Genomic DNA, 18,572 nt, shown 5'->3' with positions numbered 1-18,572 from the left:
AATGTTTTCAGAAACATATTTTAGTGAACTGTTTGAAAAGAGAAATGAGAAAGTTTGTGACCACCATGTTGGAAACAGTCAAGTGAAGCACCAAGCACCACAAACATCTGGACCAACTTTCTTATTTTACAGCAAAACAGTACACTAAAATATGTCTCTGAAAACCTCTGAGGTGAAAAATAAATACAGTAACAGAATCTTGATTCATAATTGATCAGCACTGCCTAGTCTGACAGTTTGATCACAGGTCCCGAGCAGTAATTGATATAGTTGACAGCTGTGTTAGAGACTCCTCAGCTTTTATTGCTTGTTCTTGTTCACGTGCGTTAAGGTCATTGTAAGAAATTCGAGAGGGCAGTGATTTTATTTTTTTTTTTGACAGATCATCTGTCTCATGTACTACTGTGTGGATGTAGTGACAGTTTAAAAAAATATGACAAAAAAATAGCTTTATAAAAGTTACCAACTGTAGCTTTAAGAAACTTCAGTGGTTATACTGCAAAACATCCTTCAAGCAATTATTGATTAAACACTTTAATAAGTGTCAAACTTAAAGCTATAGTGCGTAACTTCTACAGGTCCGTAAATGTCCGTTTCACCCAAGCAACTACTAGAGGAGATGACACAATGCTGATTAAGCCGATCGGCTCCTCTAACATCTCGCGGTATTTTTCAATATATATCATTTTAGTATGTGTGTCGACCAGCGACATTCCCGCGCTGGTGCACAGGAAATGCTTCCTCACAACAAGAAGGGAGGAGGAGGAAGAGCGGAGAGTGTCATAGCAAGAGGTAGAGCGCAAGTAGAAAGAGAAAGCAACATGGCGGAGAAGCGGCCGAGACACGGTTCAGAAGTGGATCCTACCACAAATGGTGTGTGGCGACTGGCAAGTGTTACTCTTTGTACACGGTGTGTTACTTTGTGTACATGGAAGTGCCGCCGGCTTATTAGTTGTAATAACGCATTATCCGCTGGGAGGCGACAGAAGTTACGCACTATAGCTTTAATGTGTCCAAGCAGAGATCCTGCCTGGCTGGCAAGAATTTCAAGGATGTACAAGTATGAAAATGGCATTTTTGCAGCAAGCTAAGCCTAAGCAAGCCATAAAATGACAAAATGATCAAATGAAACAAAAATTCCCACTAACGTTTCAATTATCACCTTATTAGCACTGCAATGGTATGACATTTTTACAGAATGATAACATAACTGTATAAGAAAATAAAATAGAATATGGTATTACACAATTACTATTATTATCAGTTAGAATGATAATACTATGATCAAAACTATGGAAGGAGTTATAGTTATGGAGGAATATATAAAAAGTCTGACAGGGGGTCAAGGAGGAAAGGAAATGTGCATGTGCAGATGAGATTCTCTATCCAGTCGCTTTAAAAAATAAATAAATAAACCTGTAGGTAAGCAAATGTACACAGTATAATAACCATCAATTTTCATACCATAGTATACCTTGGTTTACCGCTGTCCTACGCCTTCTCTGTACAAAGTCCACCATCTGAACCTGCATGAAACAGAGGGTCTTAGAGCAGCCACAATACTCAACTTCCTCAAATTAGGCCAACATGGGGGGGGGGGGGGGGGGGGCAAGCTAGTCACAACAAAGTCCAGTTGTAATGTATTAATTGGATTTACATGAAACTGTTTTTATTTTTTTTTAATGTGACATTTTTGATGATGTGATAATTATTACTTACTTACTATAGGGCTGGGCAACATGGACAAAAATGTATATCTCTGTATTTTCAGGCTGAGTGGCGATACATCTTGATATTTTCTACGAAATGGGTTACATGTTCAGTTGCAAGTCAAAGCCACATTTGAGATGTCACAAGAAACAGAGTTGTTAAATAGTAATTTTCCATGGCCTTTCAAATTAATCTAGTGCTGGAAAATGATTTTAAATATTTTCAATTATTTAGGCTATTAAATCTTATTAATGCACATAGTATCAACAGAGAGGCTGAGGGAGGGAGGGAGGGAGAGACACTGTCTTACTGTCACACAATAAACTACAACTATCAAGAATGGCAATACGATATGATCTATCTCACACACAAACTTGCAAACAAATGCTCACCAGACAAAATCAGGTGGTTCTGTCTCCCACACACGCAGCACAGCACTGGATTACACATGTGCTACTGTGGTCATTTCATTCATTGCACAGACTGATTTAGTGCAGCACGTGCAACATATAGACTGAGGTCGTTCTGAAGACTAACAGACAGATTGAACAGAGGAGCAGCTCTGTGTCTCTCATAGTGTTGCTGGAGAACTTGTGACTGAGTGAGTGGGGTGGAGCTGTGCGGAGAGTGTGAGATAGGAGAAATGAACACTGGTATGGCTTTTCTGAAGAACAGCATTATGTAACATAACCTGACCCTATGTTGATATAAATGGTATTGTCTAAATCTCTATCTTGCTTCAAAATACATTGATATATTGTAGTCATTTTATTGCCCAGGCCTAACTTACTACATATAAAAACAAACAAGAAAAATATTTAAAATAAAGCCACCTCATTCCTGTTGCGAGATTATTGAAAATGAAGTATTTCACTGAAGAATCTTCCCATTCAGCCGAGCAGTGCTATCCTAAGCTGTGTGTGGCGGTGGGGAGGGCAGGTTGCACTGTAGGAGCAAGCCACTGCAAAGATCCAACAGCAGCTGCTTTGATCCAGCCAGCTATAAAGAGGAATGCTGAAGTGAAGCTATTCCCTCAGCTCAATACACTATTGATCTGGGTTGGAGCATGGAGAGGCAGATAAGTGCTCTTATTAGCAACTCCCTACAACTTATTGGAACATGGTACAGGTCAGGCCTGGCCTACGGGACTTAGATCCAGGCTCTTCTTTTCATGCAACCCACCACATGATTTGATTAGCAGCTCATGAACGACAGCTCAGGCCCATGTCCTAAGAGTAAATGTGCAATGTGCACTAGGATCAGTTGATGGCATGTTCGAAATGGTAATGGTGTTTAGAATGAGACAGCTCCTGAACTGCTTCACATATCAGTACTATTTAATTAATGTGATCCATTCATTTAGTTGTCCTCAGACAAGCCCTCCATCGGCGTCTCCAGTCATCTTGATCTTCCATGCATCTGGCTGCTCACCAGTGCTTCTAGCTCCTGCATCTTTCTTCAGGATGTATGTATGTTGATGTGGACGTCCTTGTGAATGATGTCCATGTTTTGGCTCCCACAGCTCCAGTTTGCTGGCTAGGAGTTTCCAGTGTCTCTGGCAGTGACCAGCCAGTCTCATTCTCCTGGATGCTATTTCCTCGCTCACCCTAAACAGCTCTCCATAAAGATTCCTGACAATGACGTTCATACCCTGGTTGATGTTCAGCTCTCCATATAGATTCCTAATAATGATGTGCACACCCTGGTTGATATTCACTACTGCACCCAGCACTCTGGTGTAGCATCCACCCAGGGACTTCTGCAGGGTGGGCCTCAGGGTCCATTATTCAAATATGTGTAGGAGAACGTCGCAGAGATGAGCTTGGTATGTTAGGAGAGGTTGGACTTCCATACACCAGCCATGCCATTCAGAGCCCTCCATGCTAGAGCTTTCCTCGCTTTAGGTTCCTGCTGTGCCGAGTTGATCCATGAGCCAAGGTATTTAAAGTCATTGACTGATGTCCTTAGGGATGGATGGTCCAGGAGGATGCTGTAGGTAATGACCTCAGTTTTCTTGGCATTTAGCCTGAGACCAACCTTGGCACTCTCTGTCTCCACTCTAGTCAAAAGCTCTTGTGTTTGCTCCACTGGGTCACAAAGCAGGCTGATGTCATCTGTATAATCCAAGTCCGTTAGAACTACTGCAGGGAGTCATCTGGACCTCTTTGGTGTGATGGTGAAGTCGAGTTCCTGCTCTCGTCCACTGATAGCCTGTCTGAGTGCATAGACGTTATGAAGAGGAAGTGGCGAGGGTGTCTCCTTGCAACACCTCTGCCTGGATGTCAAACTCCTCACCATTACCATCTGGGGTCACAACCTTTGCTCTTGTAGTCATGTACATGGACCCCATGGGCCGGAGCAGGTGAGGAGGGGCACTGTAGGCCTTGAGTATCCTCATCATTACACCTTAGTGTATCAAGTCAAATGCCTTTTTGAAGTCGACAAACACAGGACTGCTGTCAGATTGTTCTTTCTCGAGTTTAGTATCATGCAGATGTACATCTTTGCAATGATACATGTTAGACTGATGCCACGGCAGTTGGGATGATGTTGGAGAGAGACCACATATCAGACTGGCTGCTTTTCAGCAGAGCAAGGTTACAGATCTCTAGCATGATGTCATCAGAACCACAGTTATTTTATTTATTTATATTTTCCTTCATTTTTTTTTTTTTTCATTTCATTTGATAGGGACAATGGAATTTAACATAGTTCCAATACAGAGTATGGGACTGATGTATTGCACAGAGAGTTTATAGCTATTGCTAATTTTCCACTCTTGTCCCAAGTTGGGCTTTTACATGTAGACCTAAAATGTTATTAATATATACAGTTTAAAACATCATACATCAACCACAATATACTTTAAACATGGAAGGCACAATAAAACACATAAACCACAATCCCCACACTACAATACGCATACCACAGCAGCACTGGATGAAAGACCTCTGGTGGAATGCCATGGAGTTCATCCTGGCGAGCTCCCTGGCTATAAAGGGGCCATCGTCAATGTTGAAGTTTTTAAGGACTGCAGGTATCTCTTCCTCAGTTCCCTCCACTGTCAGGTGTTTTAGGTGTACATAATTTGTGCAATATGCTGTGCAATAATGCATTTGTACAATATTTTCTCATTACTGTGTTAATTTTTGCATTCATACATGACAATTAGTATGATGCACATATTTGTACATATTTGCTATATTCTTATTTCTATATTTATTTTTTTATATATTGTGTTATATATTTTTGCAAAATGCACTTATTTTTTTTTACATACTTTTTATGTTATAATTCTATTATCATGTCTTAATGGTTACATACAGTATAAGAGTATCTTTAACATGTCACAACTTGCCCCTGGGGATAAATAATTTCTCTTTCTTCAGAGGAAAACATTGACAGAAGGTTCCTTGCTTTGTATATGCTCACCAAAAATATTTGCTGAAATTTGGGAATGCATGACAATGCAACCAGTGTAAACAAGCCATCCCTTTAATCTTACGGTCTAAACCACTTTATTTGGTATACTTAAATGAGCACATCTGAATTGAAAAATTACAGGTCAAAGTTAAAGTTGGACGTCAATTTGCAATCTCTGATGGATGGTTACAGTGGACAGTTTGGGTAACAATTTTACCGTTCGCTCGTTTCTCTTCCAACCAAGTTTGGCTTAGAGTAGTATGGAGGCATGCCTTGTTTTCATATCAAAATAACACAAAATAATTTTAAAGTGCAATTTTCACTTACTGCAGTTAATAACAATTTGGTGAGTTAGCGGAACAAAAAAAAACCCCAAAAATTTGCTGTTGTCTGGTTAATATGCTTTTGGTATGATTGAGTTTAGGCCATTTACTCTTGGCAAAAGATGAGTTGTGTCTTTTTACCTTCCAAGAAGGCAGAAAGTACAAAGTCTTTTTTTTATATAAACAATTAGAAACTTACCTGAAGAAACTTTGTCTCTTCTAGTTGGATCTTTGTTACTTCAGGTAGCTCAGCAGTTGTCAGTGTAAATGGCAGCTGGTGAATATAGTTACTTGAAACATTTAGGAACATCGAATTATTCTTTTAAACTTGTTATTTTAAAAGCTCTGAATCACTACCTCCAGGATTCAGAGCTGTGGAGCCGCTCGTCCTGTCAAGTCTGTGAAGCTATGAGCCCAAGAAGCTTCAGTGCGGAGCTGTCAACAGTACCACTCATCCATCTGCTATCAAAAACCTTGTTGGTCATTATTGCATAAATGGATGACCAATCAGCTACAATCAACACGATAACACTGCTTTTATATCTTGTTAAACCTGGGCTTTTGTTTAAAACCTTGTCTTGTGGACCTGTTTCTTGCCCAGTCTTATTTTCTTACATCAGTTTTGCCGTGTTTCAAGAACTCAGCAATTAACTTGATAAGTATGATGTTATTTTCAATGATAGGAATAACTGGCCAGCTAAGATCCAAAGCAACTGACCCTTTGCTAAGTCCCACCCCCGGACACAGACTGGCCTATCATAACATAGCAGACCAGGGTCCGACAACAACACAGCTGTGCTCCATTGACTCTAATGCAGTCATTTCAGATTTCCTTCATTTTCAGACAGGTTTTGTGGATTTGGAGCTAAATGTTGTGCCTGGGGTACATCGTGTATTAATGATACTTGTTACCTGGAGAGGTTGGAAAAAGATATATGTTTTTTTTCCCTGTTCCAAAACCAAAATCAAACCCTGAAAAGTGTAGGGTTAGCTAGCTAGCTACTGAAGATACAGCCTACTGAATGTATACACATGCTGCTTTTGCTGTTTTATAACAGTGAAAAAAAGGCCAACCCTGCTGTGCAGGAACCAGTGAAGGGAAGCAGGGAAACTTTGCTGATATTCAACCAGCTGTGTGCAAACGCATTTGCCCGACTGCTCCTACTACCACGGGGACCACATCAACTTTGACCTTTAACATCTGTTCCAGCTGTTCTTTCAACCCTTGATACTTCTCCACCTTTTTGTGTTCCTTCTCTCTGATGTTGCTGTCAGCTGGTATCGCCACATCTACCACCATTGCCCTCTTCTGGTGTTTGCCAACCACCACTATGTCCGGTTGGTAAGCCAGCAGCTGTTTGTCAGTCTTTAAGCTGAAGTCCCACAGGATCTTATCCCTGTTGTTCTCAACCACCTTTGGTGGTGTGCCCCATTAGGATTTGGGTACTTCGAGTCCATCCTGGGTAAAGATGTTCCTGTAAAGCTACTTGGTTGTGCCTCTCCATGTACGCAGATCCTGCTTGCATCTTACTCCCTACCACTTTGTACTGGACTGTCTCCGGGGCATCTTTGCACAGCCTGTACCTTGGCTCTGATCTGCTGTGGTAGACCCTGGCCTCTATGGCCCTTGTGCTTAGAGCCTGTTCTTGTGCTGCGATGATTAGTGCCTCCATGCTGTCTGTCAGTCCAGCATTCTCCAGCCACTGGTAGGTCTTCTTGATATCAGCCACCTCCTCTATCTGACGGTGGTATGCACCATGTAGGGGCTTGTCTCTCCATGTTCTTTGCTCCTCCACCTCTTTGCTCTCATCAGGTTTCTGTTGTCTGAGGCATTCACTTAGCAGCTCATCCTTTGGGGCCATCTTCTTAATGTCCTCCTGGATTTTGGATGTTTTATCCTGAATAGTGGCTCTGATGCTCACTGGGCCTCGGCCTCCCTCTTTCCGCTTAGTGTATAGCCTCAGGGTGCTGGACTTAGGGTGGAACCCTCCATGCATGTTGAGGAGCTTTCTTGTCTTGATATCTTTGGCTTCTATTTCCTCCTTAGGCCAGTTTACGATCCCAGCTGGGTATCTGATGGCTGGCAGTGCGTACATGTTGATGGCTTGGACTTTGCTCTGACTTCTCAGGACTTGCCTTACTCTCTGGAGGTATTTGGTTGTGGCCGACTTCCTTGAGGCCTCCTCATGATTTTTAGTTAGCCTGTAGGATCCCAAGGTACTTGTAGCTGTCCTGGATGTCTCCTATGTTGCCCTCTGGTAGGTCAACTCCATGTGTATGGCATTGAGTCGTAGGCATTCTTGTAGTCAGTCCAGGCGGTGCACAAGTTGGTCTTTCTGCTCTTGCAGTCTCGGGCGATTGCTCTATCAACCAGTAGCAGGTGCTTGGTTCCTCTGGTGTTACTGCCAATTCCTTTCTGTGCCTTGCTCATGTAATGGCCCATTTGCCTAGTTATCTTAGCCGCTATGATGCCTGACAGGAGCTTCCATGTTGTGCAGGTTGGATGGGATGGTTCCCTTCTGGGGGTCTTTCATGATCAAGATTGTCCTGCCTTGTGTCAACCATTCTGGGTGGGTCCCATCCCTTAACAGCTGGGCCATCTGTGCTGCTAGGCGTTCATTAGCGTTAGCTCCTTCAGCCAGTATGTATGGATTATATCAGGGCCCAGTGCTGTCCAGTGCTTCATCTTTGACACTCTTTCCTGGATGTCTGCCATTGAGATGGTTACTAGTTCTTGTTCAGGGAGGTTGCTGTGGCCAGCTCTTAGGTCCACTAGCCATTGGGCATCGGTGTTGTGTGATGCTTCTCTTTCCCATATGCCCTTCCAGTATGTTTCCATCTCAGCTCTTGGTGGGTCTGACCTGCTGTTATTTCCCTGCCACTGAGATAACACCTTGGCTGGTTCAGTGGAGAACATACTGTTTATTGTCCTGGCTTCTACTTCTTTGGTGTATCTCTTCAGCCGGGTGGCCAGAGTTGTTAGTCCTTGTGTGGCAGTGTCAGGTGCCTCAGGAATGGAGAGCTTGTTGTACTTCCTTGGTACCCCTTAATGCACCATGTTCCCTAGCTCTGCTAGTTGGCTAACTTCTCTCCATGTTGCCTTTATCTTGGCCTCCAACTGTCTCTTTCATGGAGGGTACTAGTTCTTATGTACAATGTCCATCTTGTATCCAAGCATCTCTGGAATTACTGTTGCTGTACTGTGAATCAGCTTGTTGTTCTCAGTGACGGTCCTTGTAGGGATGGTATTTAGGGCAGCATTCACATCTTCTAGCAGATCATCTGAAGATACTTGGCAACTCAGCTTTGGTATTTGTCAGAGGCTCTTCCCTTATTAGGTCAGCTGCTCTTTCATTGAGGCTGTTTATATCTGGATTGGTACCCAGTCTTGGATTGTTGGGGTGATGATGACATTGACCTGTCGTCCTGGCCTTACTGGATGATGTTCGCCCAGTGCTGTAAAAGTGATCAGGCATACCTGAATCAAGGTACAACACAACTGGAAGATTTGCTTATTCCTTTAGAGCATAATTAATGAAATAAGCAAACTGCTGATAAATTACACAAAGTGCCAGTTTAAAGCTGATTTAGTCATCAACATTTTTATATTACAGGGTCCAATATATGGGGAAATAACACATTCGTTCTTTTAAGAGTGCACACTCTCACTCCAGTTGACTGCTGTTCATTAAGAAATAGAGCAACTCCCCCTTAAACCACAGCTTTCTGTTTGCATATGAATTACATGACGTATTAAAGGTCCAGTGTGTAGTATTTAGGGGGATATCTTGGCAAAAATGGAATATAATAAGTTTGTTTTCTTTAGTGTATAATCACCTGGAAATACGAATCGTTGTGTTTTTGTTATGTTAGAATGAGTTGTTTATATCTACATAGTGAGCTGGGGCCTGTATCACGAAGCAGGATTAATGTCTTAGCGAGGTAACTTCAGGGTTAACCCTGGGTTTTCGCTCTCACGAAGCCGGTTCAGTTCTTATCGGGGTAGATCACCATGGTAACTGACTCTGAACGGCTACCCTGCTCTGGATCAGGGTAAGTTCAGGGTTGAATCTGATCCTATAAAAAGCACCACCCACGGCCAATCAGCTGTTCGGAAAAAAATGACTCCACTGACAGAAATGCAGCCCAGTCATGACGGGAAGTTTAATTAATTTGATTGATTTTGATTTGAAAGTTTATTTTGAACATTAAAAAAGAAAAGAAAGCAACAACAACAGACAATGAAAAGACTGTTCAAAAAGGAGTGGAAAGAAGTCGAAATTTCATCCCACCCCTTCATAAGAAAGAAACTGAAAATATGCGGACACTTAATAGCACCATTAATTAGAGGAAATGATCCCTGTTAAAGATAATGGGCCTAATTGATAGCTTTGCTGCTGGAAATGTGGAAAGTAGCCTATCATGTCTACACTTAATGGTGTTTGAGGAATTTTCCTTTTTGTTTTTTAAAGAGGGAGACTAAGGGCTCTAGTTTCCCGGCGCAGCGCAGGGTGGCGCAGGGTGGCGAACCCCGCGCAGAGCTGGTTTCGAGCAGCGCAACCCGAGGCGCGCTCAGTTTGGTAGTTTGGCGGCGCAGCAGGGGGAGGTGTCGACAGATCCAGCTTGGCGCAGTGACAGTTTCATGCCAAAAGGCTCTGCCGAAGGTGCGCTAAAAGCTCGCCAGCTGAAACCACGTCTACTGTCAGCGCAGGCGGAGTAAGCCAACGTTTGGCTGACCAGCGGACAGTGCGCACACGTCACCAAAACCTCACAGGCAGGTTTCCAGAAAATCAGGCACATTAACAATGCAATAAATACCCCCCCCAAAAAACTATTCAATGCAACTATCTGCAATCAGCACATAAATGTATCTCTATATCGACTGTCCCGTCCCATCTGATGTCAGATCAAAGGGGATTGGCACCGTTTGGCACACGTAATGGAAACCCAACCTGATTTGATTAACAAAACTAATGAGTTCACATCCCTCTCAGTCAACCACAAACAGCCACAGCATCAGATAGGGAGTGTATATTCAGCATCTGTCATCTTAGAATAGTCAAAAGCAAAGAAACAGAGTGAGACTGCGAGAGAGAAAGAGAAAGCGCGCACACGCACTAGAGGAACACAACATTGATTTACAATTGTGGTGACCTCCTCCCAGGCTACCTTTGCATCATCAGCCTGTGGAGGTCTACTCGCAGTTCCGTATATTCAGACACTGCGAGCTTGGACCTCCCGGACCAAAACATCAGTTTCCTCCTGGGAGAAGTTTGGCTGTCTGACGCTGCTGCTCTCTTCCGCCATGGGGAATTGAGTAAACTCTCATTACGCCTTCACGCGGCGCATTTAAGAGCGAGGAGAGAGGCTCATTTGATTGGTGTGATGTGAATGGGCTGTGTAAAACCCACTCCACGCCTTCTCTCCTCCCTCTTTCCGACTTGCGCCTGGCCAAATGGCCACACCCATTTGGTGAAGCGCAGGTGCGCTGCGCCTTCACCGCACCCGGTCTGCGAAACTAGAGCCCTAAGTATATTTTTGTGCAGCTGTTAATTTCTAACACAGCTCAATATCAGGATGATTTTATTCAGACTATCAATGTGGTGTTGATATGATTTAATTGTGGCGTCAGCTTTAAGCATTATTGTAGCATATATAATGTTATGACAAAGAAGACCAATTTATCAGACGCAATGATGTTAGACGATAATTGTAATACACGCAATTCATCTGCGCAGCATTGATTTCATGGGATTCAAGGGTGTGATCAGTGTCAGATGTACAGGTACTGTAGCTACTTGAACCAGTGATGAGTAATTTAAGCTACACATAATTTTATGTGCTACCTTGTTTTGTCTTGATTTTTCCCTCTCTCCTCCTCTATTTCTTCTTTCCTGACCCATTTTTTTTTTCTTCTCTATTATGTGATTTCATTGATGTTTTGACAGGGGAATTTCTTTGATAAGCTTTTAGTGGCATCTAACCTCTCCGGCACTTTTCTTTTTTTAATCTTGTAAATTTTATACTGTCTGTTTTTAACATTATGTGCAAATAAACTAATCTAAACTAAACTAAACATTATTCATCCCGTTATATGTTGCCACGCATGTTTCCTCCTCCTGCAGCTGCCACGGTGTTGGCCTTTTCTGTAATGATGCTTTTCTCCTCCTCATATTTTAGTAGACTTAATCTCTGATCCTCATGAGAAATACTTTTTTTCCCCCTCACATACGGCACTCTGTGAGGACACTCAGTGACGCTGCGCTTCTCTCATGGTTGTGATTGGTCCGCTGCGTGCGCGTTCACGGCTCTTGATAAAGCAACCCTGGGTTGAGTTACCGAGTTGATATCCAGCGTCGTGATACCGATTATCCTGATTGCCATTGTTAGGGTTAGTCAACCCAGGATAGGCCTGGGTAACCCAGGAAAGGTTGATCTCGCTTCGTGATACAGGCCCCAGGTCCTTGTCTACAGAGATCACCATGTTGCACCGCCTTGTGTCTACAGTAGCCCAGAATGGACAAACTAAACACTGGCTCTAGATAGAGACATTCGCATTTTCATGTCGACCACCCTAGTTAGATGGCCCTCTGCAATGAGCAGCGTTGTAAGAAAACTGATTTGTAACATGAAACTGCTTTATTCCATGTTTTAACCAGTTTAAATCACCAGGGGCCTCATTTATAAAACATTGCGTCCATACTAAAAGTGTATGTGTGCCCAAAAGCTGAAAATGGCTTGCGCCAATAAATTAATCTGATTTATAAAACCGTGCACACGCACACCTGCAAGCACTTTTCCCTTTATAAATCACAGTCCACCTGGAAGGTTGCGCGGGTGGATTCACCTCATATCCCGCCCTCTACACACCCACATTATATATTCCACTAAATCCCCCTAAATCTGACACATTAGACTAGGGCTGCACAGTTCATCAAATATTAATCACAATTATGATTCTTGTTTCCCACAATTAAATGAAAATGATCAATGGCGATATTGATGTTTAAAATGCATGCTCCACTCATAGAAAACTCAGCTGCAGATCAAATCAAGTGCTTCCTAAACTGACAGCCAGCCTTCTCATTTGAAGAGCTGTCAGGCTGCTATGCGTGCACCCTGCAGCAACAGCCTGTGAAAAACTGTCCTAAATGTTGTGGCTGCAGATGAGCAAAACGAAAATCACCCATCATCAACCATCATCATCTGTTGTTTGGACACAGGAAGAGCAAATCATATGCAAAGAGCGCACAAAACAAGAGTGCCACAAAACAACCTCAGTAACTTGTAAAACAACCTGAAAAAACGCCATAACCTGCAGTAAGATGAATGCATCAAGAAGAATGGCGAAGAAGAATACCTTTGCTCATGTTCAATTTTGGGTCAAAAGTTTTGGTATAATTTTATTCACATTTTGCGAGGAGACGAGAAGGAATAAAGACCAGTCTTATTTTGATGCAAAGATGAGGACATCAACAGGAAAGTAGCTTGGACGTACAAGCAGTACTCTATTGACTTAAGTGTGCAATAAAAATAGTTTGTTACTAAAAACAACAAATAATTGTAAGAAATAATTGTGATCTCAATATTGATCAAAATAATCATTTGAATCATTTTGGCCATAATCGTGCAGCCTTTATGTAATAATTAGTGAATATTAGAGGTGTTGATAAGGATATTTTGGAAGTTTGGACAGATCCAGAGCTAAGCTAGGCTAACAATGTCTTGACTCCAGCTGTGTACAAAAGAATGTCATTAGGTATTAGTTTCCAGGAGATTGAAATATTCCTTTAAAAATGGACACTTTCACACAACTCTGCAAGACTATGAAGCTTTTATATATTGGCTTATTGTGTTTAATGTTCTTTATGGCCTGTAAATGTACTGTAAGGTTGGATCCCCATACCCAGCAGCAGCTACATCTTCAGCAAAATCAAAACATAAAATAAAATAACATAAACACACTGTACTCTACCTGCCCAGCACCAAACAGCACTCAGGTGTTTTATACTGGATACTCAGCCAGCTTCAGTATTACCACTAAGTACAAGTAAGAAAAATGGTAATGTAGTCCTTAATGCTGTTGTATTGATAGACCACATTTGTTGTTGGAATCATTTTCATGAAAAATTGTACAAGAACATTGAGTTGAACCCAAAGCCAATGGTGGCTGATAAGCTTACAGTGTAATAATAGCTATTTATAACAGATCAATCCTCTTTGTACTTGCTGCTGGGTTGCTGTGGTTGAAGACCCAACCTATGATTTCACTATCTTTCAATTTATTGCTAAAGAAAGTTGTGAACCTCATACGTTGAACACACATTGCTGAGTTGATATTATTAAGTCCTGTCCAAATGAACTGAATGCAATCAAAAATGAGTGACTCATCGCTGATGCCCTAATAGCCATGAGTCTCCACACAGCACATTCTGCTGGAAACAAACATCATCATGGAGAGGTGATTTGTTAGCATGTGTGTACATGTCTTACTGTGCCAAACTGCATGTGTATGTGCATCCAGCTGCATGCATTTAATATGAGCGATGCAGTATCTACCCTGACAACATGCTTAATCAGTCATCAGTGTAGCATGGCATTGATAGGAAGACCAGCCTGCTGCTGTAACTGCCTCGATCCACCACCCAGCCCCTCAATCATGGTTATCATGTCAGTCTGCTTAGCTCCAATTCAGTAAGGCCTGCTTGGGCCACTCCTATTCACACACACACACACACACACACACACACACACACACTGGAAGAGGCTCTGGCTGCATACAGGCCTTTAGAACTTAATAGCCGTTAATGGCCTTCACCTCTACACTCAGCGCACTCAGCACAGAACAGAACAGATGCTACATACATATAAATATGCACATATACCACACAGCACCTCTGGGGCCTAAAAATGACACCAAAACAGAAGTGCCAAAAACTGCAGTTCTTTCTATCTTCAGTAAATACCCACAGACTCCCATGTTAAATGCCCGACTTTACAGCAGAAATTAACATGTTTACAGCCTGGTACAAAAAAACAGATTTTTTTTTATAACTCACCCGTTCACATTTTAATAAGGGTTAAAGTTGTGCATAATTAAGGGGGACAGGGCCACTTTAAGTGACAGGCTGTCTGCTGATAGTGTCCTCAGCTTCTCAGTCAGACCCATCCCTCACTCCTTCACAGCTCTACCCTCTTGCCCAAATATAGTCACTTCTAGCTCCCAAAAAAAACAAGATAGTGACGGCCATAGTGCCGAACTGAAGGCTTCAGAACGGTGTCCAGAAACCAATGGTTGATGTCACAGTAGCCACGTCCATTATTTTTTTACAATTCATAGTATATACCCACACACATGCACTCACACAGCTCATATATACTAAAAAGGAAAGCTGCCACTTTTTGTGTGAAATTCAAACTTTCATTTGAACATGGGGGGAAAAAAAATCAGGTATCTGAAATGTATTGACCTATTAGAATTAACCCTCTATTAGGGTTTGAAGGAGTCTGCCTTGTGGTCCAGCAGAGGAAACTCTTAAAATTCACTATCAGATTGACTTACTGTATGCTCTAACCCCCTGTCAGAAGACTAAACTAACTAATAAAAATGGAGGAGGACACTTGCAATGAGCTGATTAGATAATCACAACATGGAAGCATCTGAGAACCACGTGTGGAGGTGTTTTGGGTTCTACATTGTAGATGGCAAAATTACCAACAAATTTTGTCTGAGTTTGTATAAAGCAAATAACCTACTCTATAACCACATCAAATCTGTGGAATGTTATGCCTGCCTTCCAAATGAAGCAGCGGAGGTACCAGAAATGAGAGCACCAATGTCAAGTGTAGAACCTCGTCTCACTGCCTACTTTTCGCCACACTCACCAGAAGCTTGATAAAAAGTACACCAGAGATAAGATAGCAAGATTTATATTCAAGGATATGCAGAGAGGATTTTCAGAAAAATTACAAAACTGGAGCCTCTACTGCTGCAGTTGTATGACACCACCTGGGAAAATATACAGACCATACTGAAGGGTAAAGGTGGATTTATAGTTCAGCATTTGCTCTACGCAGAGCCTACGCATGTGGCCTACATCGTTGAGCATTTATACTTGAGCGATGGTGTGTCTGTTGTAGTGTAAGATTTAATCTTTAATCAGATAAAAGTGTTAAATTGCATAAGTTGATTAAGAGTGAAGTTCATATAACCATGTTTTATGTTACCAGTTCCTATAAAACTGTTTGTTATGCATCTATGTGTGATAAAATAAGGTTATACAAGTTTATGTATTCATAATACAGGGTTATGCATTCACACTGAAGAGCACACATACACCACACCATGTATTGTTTAATAATAACCATGTATTGTTTAATAATAACACACACATACTCCTTAATGTTTGTATTGCATGACACACATTCTAAGCTCACATTGCATGAACGCACAGGGGACTGTATAGAGAAAGTCCCCAAGTTTTATATATTTTTAAAAAATAAAGTGAAACCAGGCTCAAACCTAATGCTGGGAGAATTTGGGGATTTCCAGGCCCAGGTCATGTTTGGGCAAGGGCCCAAGGGGCCTACTACCAATAGATTTGGACCAGATGGGAAAAGGCTAAAAAGAAAAGGATCTGCCACCAATAGGTTTGGGTTTAGGTGGGCAGGATTAAAAGAATTGGGTGGAGATTCTCTCGAATCTTCACCAGCGTAAAAGAGAGAACGCAGAGAGCGAAACTTCAGTCGTGCTCCGGAGCCTGACTCAATGAGTTGTATGTGTTGTTGCTTGTGAACACATTAAACTCGATTGCACCTGATTCTACTTGACTCCAGTGTTTCTCTAAGTGTTTGCCAACTGAACCTAAGGTACTAAATCAACATCAGAGGACGATCTGCAGGAGAAGTAGGAGACGAGGTCGGGTGCCATCTGGCCCACTTCCAGGCACTGATTTTCGCTTCTACACTGTGTCGCTCTGCAGTTACACCTCCAAAACACTAGCCTATGGTGGAGTTTCTGTGAAGTGCTCTAAGTCTGATTGATTCAGAATACACCTAAGACACATTAAACATTGCTTAAAAGTGACAATTTCAAACACATGTACACAAATCAGCTTTATTATACTTGAAAGACTCATAGACAAAGGATTGTCTTTTGCTGGAAACATTTTCCCCACAAATGCAACATGCTGATTAGGTTTATTAGGCTTATAAGCCTATGGCATTTTGCACTGTATAAACCAGCCTAGTGGCTAGCAGAGTTTGGGAGGGGGGGACTGACTGTTAGTGAGCTAATGTTAATGTACCTAATTGTATCTGCATGCAGATGTATGACTTTTGGCCAAATTCTTCTTCACACAAAGCTCTACACTAATTATTGTTTTGTTGTTGTGTTTTAGTCATAATTTTTGTTTTTCTTTAGGGAAGATAATGCAAAATATCTCAACTGTAGAGAGACCCCCTCCTCCTCGTGTTTGTGACTTTGTAATTTGCTCCTGTTTTTAACACTGCAGCTGATCAGTTTTCAAAATGTGCTGTACTGTATCCACCTTATTCCTAGCCCCCATGATCCCTTGCGTGAATTATGTGCGCGACTTCCGGCTTTGAACCGAAACGGGCAATTTCTAATGGTAACAGTTTGTTGACAGTACTCTATTCTTATTCTTCCTATTCTTCTTTTCAAAAGCAATTGGGAAATAAAACGCAGAACACACCACCTGTTACTGTCATGTCCAAGAAGTTAAGCTAGTTATTTTTAGTTCTGTCTTGTGTCTATGTTGTCTCGTGGCTTCCTGTTTTATTTTGACATCCAACTCTCCTCTCGTTTCAGGTAACTTGCCCCTTCCTCTCGTGTGTTCCCACCGGTCTGATTGTCTGCCCTGCCCTGATTGTTTCCACCTGTTTCCCATTATCTTGTGTGTGTGGGTACATATAGTCTGTGTTTCCCTTTGTCCTGTGCCAGTTCGTCTTGTCTCGTCAAGTCTGAGGTCCTCCATGTCCCATTTATGATTTATCAGGTCATGTATTCTTTTGATACTTTGCTCAGCTTTTGCCATTGTCTAGTTTTATGTTAATTTGATACTTTATCTAGCCTTTTCCTCGATCCTTGTTGTTTTCCTCGCAAGAGTGATTTTTTGTTATTCTGATTTGGTTTTAGATTTTCCTCTGTATGAGCGATTTTCCTTTGTTACTTTGAAATTAAAGATTGTTTATTTGCACTTTAATCCGTCTCTGAGTTGTGCATTTGGGTTCAGATTCAGGTTCAGTTGTGACATTACGAACTGGCCAGCATGAACCCAGCCGACTCAGATCAATTGACGGCAGCTATTCGCTCCCAAAACGCCCGTCTAAGTCAGCAGGAGGAGCAGATGTCCGCTCTGCACAGCGGAGTGAAGGGGCTGGCGAACTGTCAGGAGGATTTCAAAGCAGCTATAACCAACCAAGTGAACCTCCTGGCAGCCAAAGTACAACAAGTCCTGGCTCACCTCACGAAGGATCCCTCCTCTCCTGACACAGCAGCCACATCGTCTCCGGCGGCTGCTGGAGCTGCATCGGTCCCGGTTTTCCACGCCACGGCTCCTCGCCTCTCCCCGCCCGAGAAGTTTTCCGGTGAGTCTGGAGAATGTCGGCCTTTTATCGTTGACTGTGAAATGCATTATGAACACTTGCCCTCAGCCTTTCCTACAGAACGATCCAAAGTGGCATTTATGATTTCCCACCTCACCGGGAGGGCGAGGGCGTGGGCTACAGCTGAGTGGTCCCGTGATTCATCGATTTGTGGATCCCTCGAGGGGTTCAAACGGGCTCTGAGGAAGGCTTTTGATCCCCTTCGTCCGACCGGGAGAAAACACGTGAGTTAAGCGATATCAAACAAGGTATGGACTCTGTTTGTGATTATGCCATCCGCTTTCGTACCCTTGCCACAGACAGCGGATGGAATGCCTCAGCACTTTATGATGTCTTTCTTAAGGGACTGTCTGACCAAATTCAAGACTTGTTAGTGCCCCTTGACCTGCCCTCAGACCTGGATTCTTTGATTACCCTAGCTATAAGAACTGACAATCGTTTGCAGGAGCGTCAACGAAGCCGAGACCCCAGGGCGTCATCGGCTGGTCG

General features: G+C 42.4%; 1 protein-coding gene and 1 pseudogene across 7 annotated transcripts in view; both read right to left on the bottom strand.

Moving 5' to 3' along the window:
• Positions 1-18,572, bottom strand: part of cacna1ba (calcium channel, voltage-dependent, N type, alpha 1B subunit, a) — a 775,969-nt gene that overhangs the window by 700,078 nt on the left and 57,319 nt on the right. The gene's annotated exons all lie outside the window — the stretch shown is intronic.
• On the bottom strand, positions 7,551-17,023 carry LOC144464332 (uncharacterized; annotated as a pseudogene).

The sequence above is a fragment of the Epinephelus lanceolatus genome, chromosome 9 (assembly GCF_041903045.1).
Source record: "Epinephelus lanceolatus isolate andai-2023 chromosome 9, ASM4190304v1, whole genome shotgun sequence".
Lineage (NCBI taxonomy): Eukaryota > Metazoa > Chordata > Actinopteri > Perciformes > Serranidae > Epinephelus > Epinephelus lanceolatus.
This window is presented reverse-complemented; position numbering and strand designations above follow the sequence as displayed.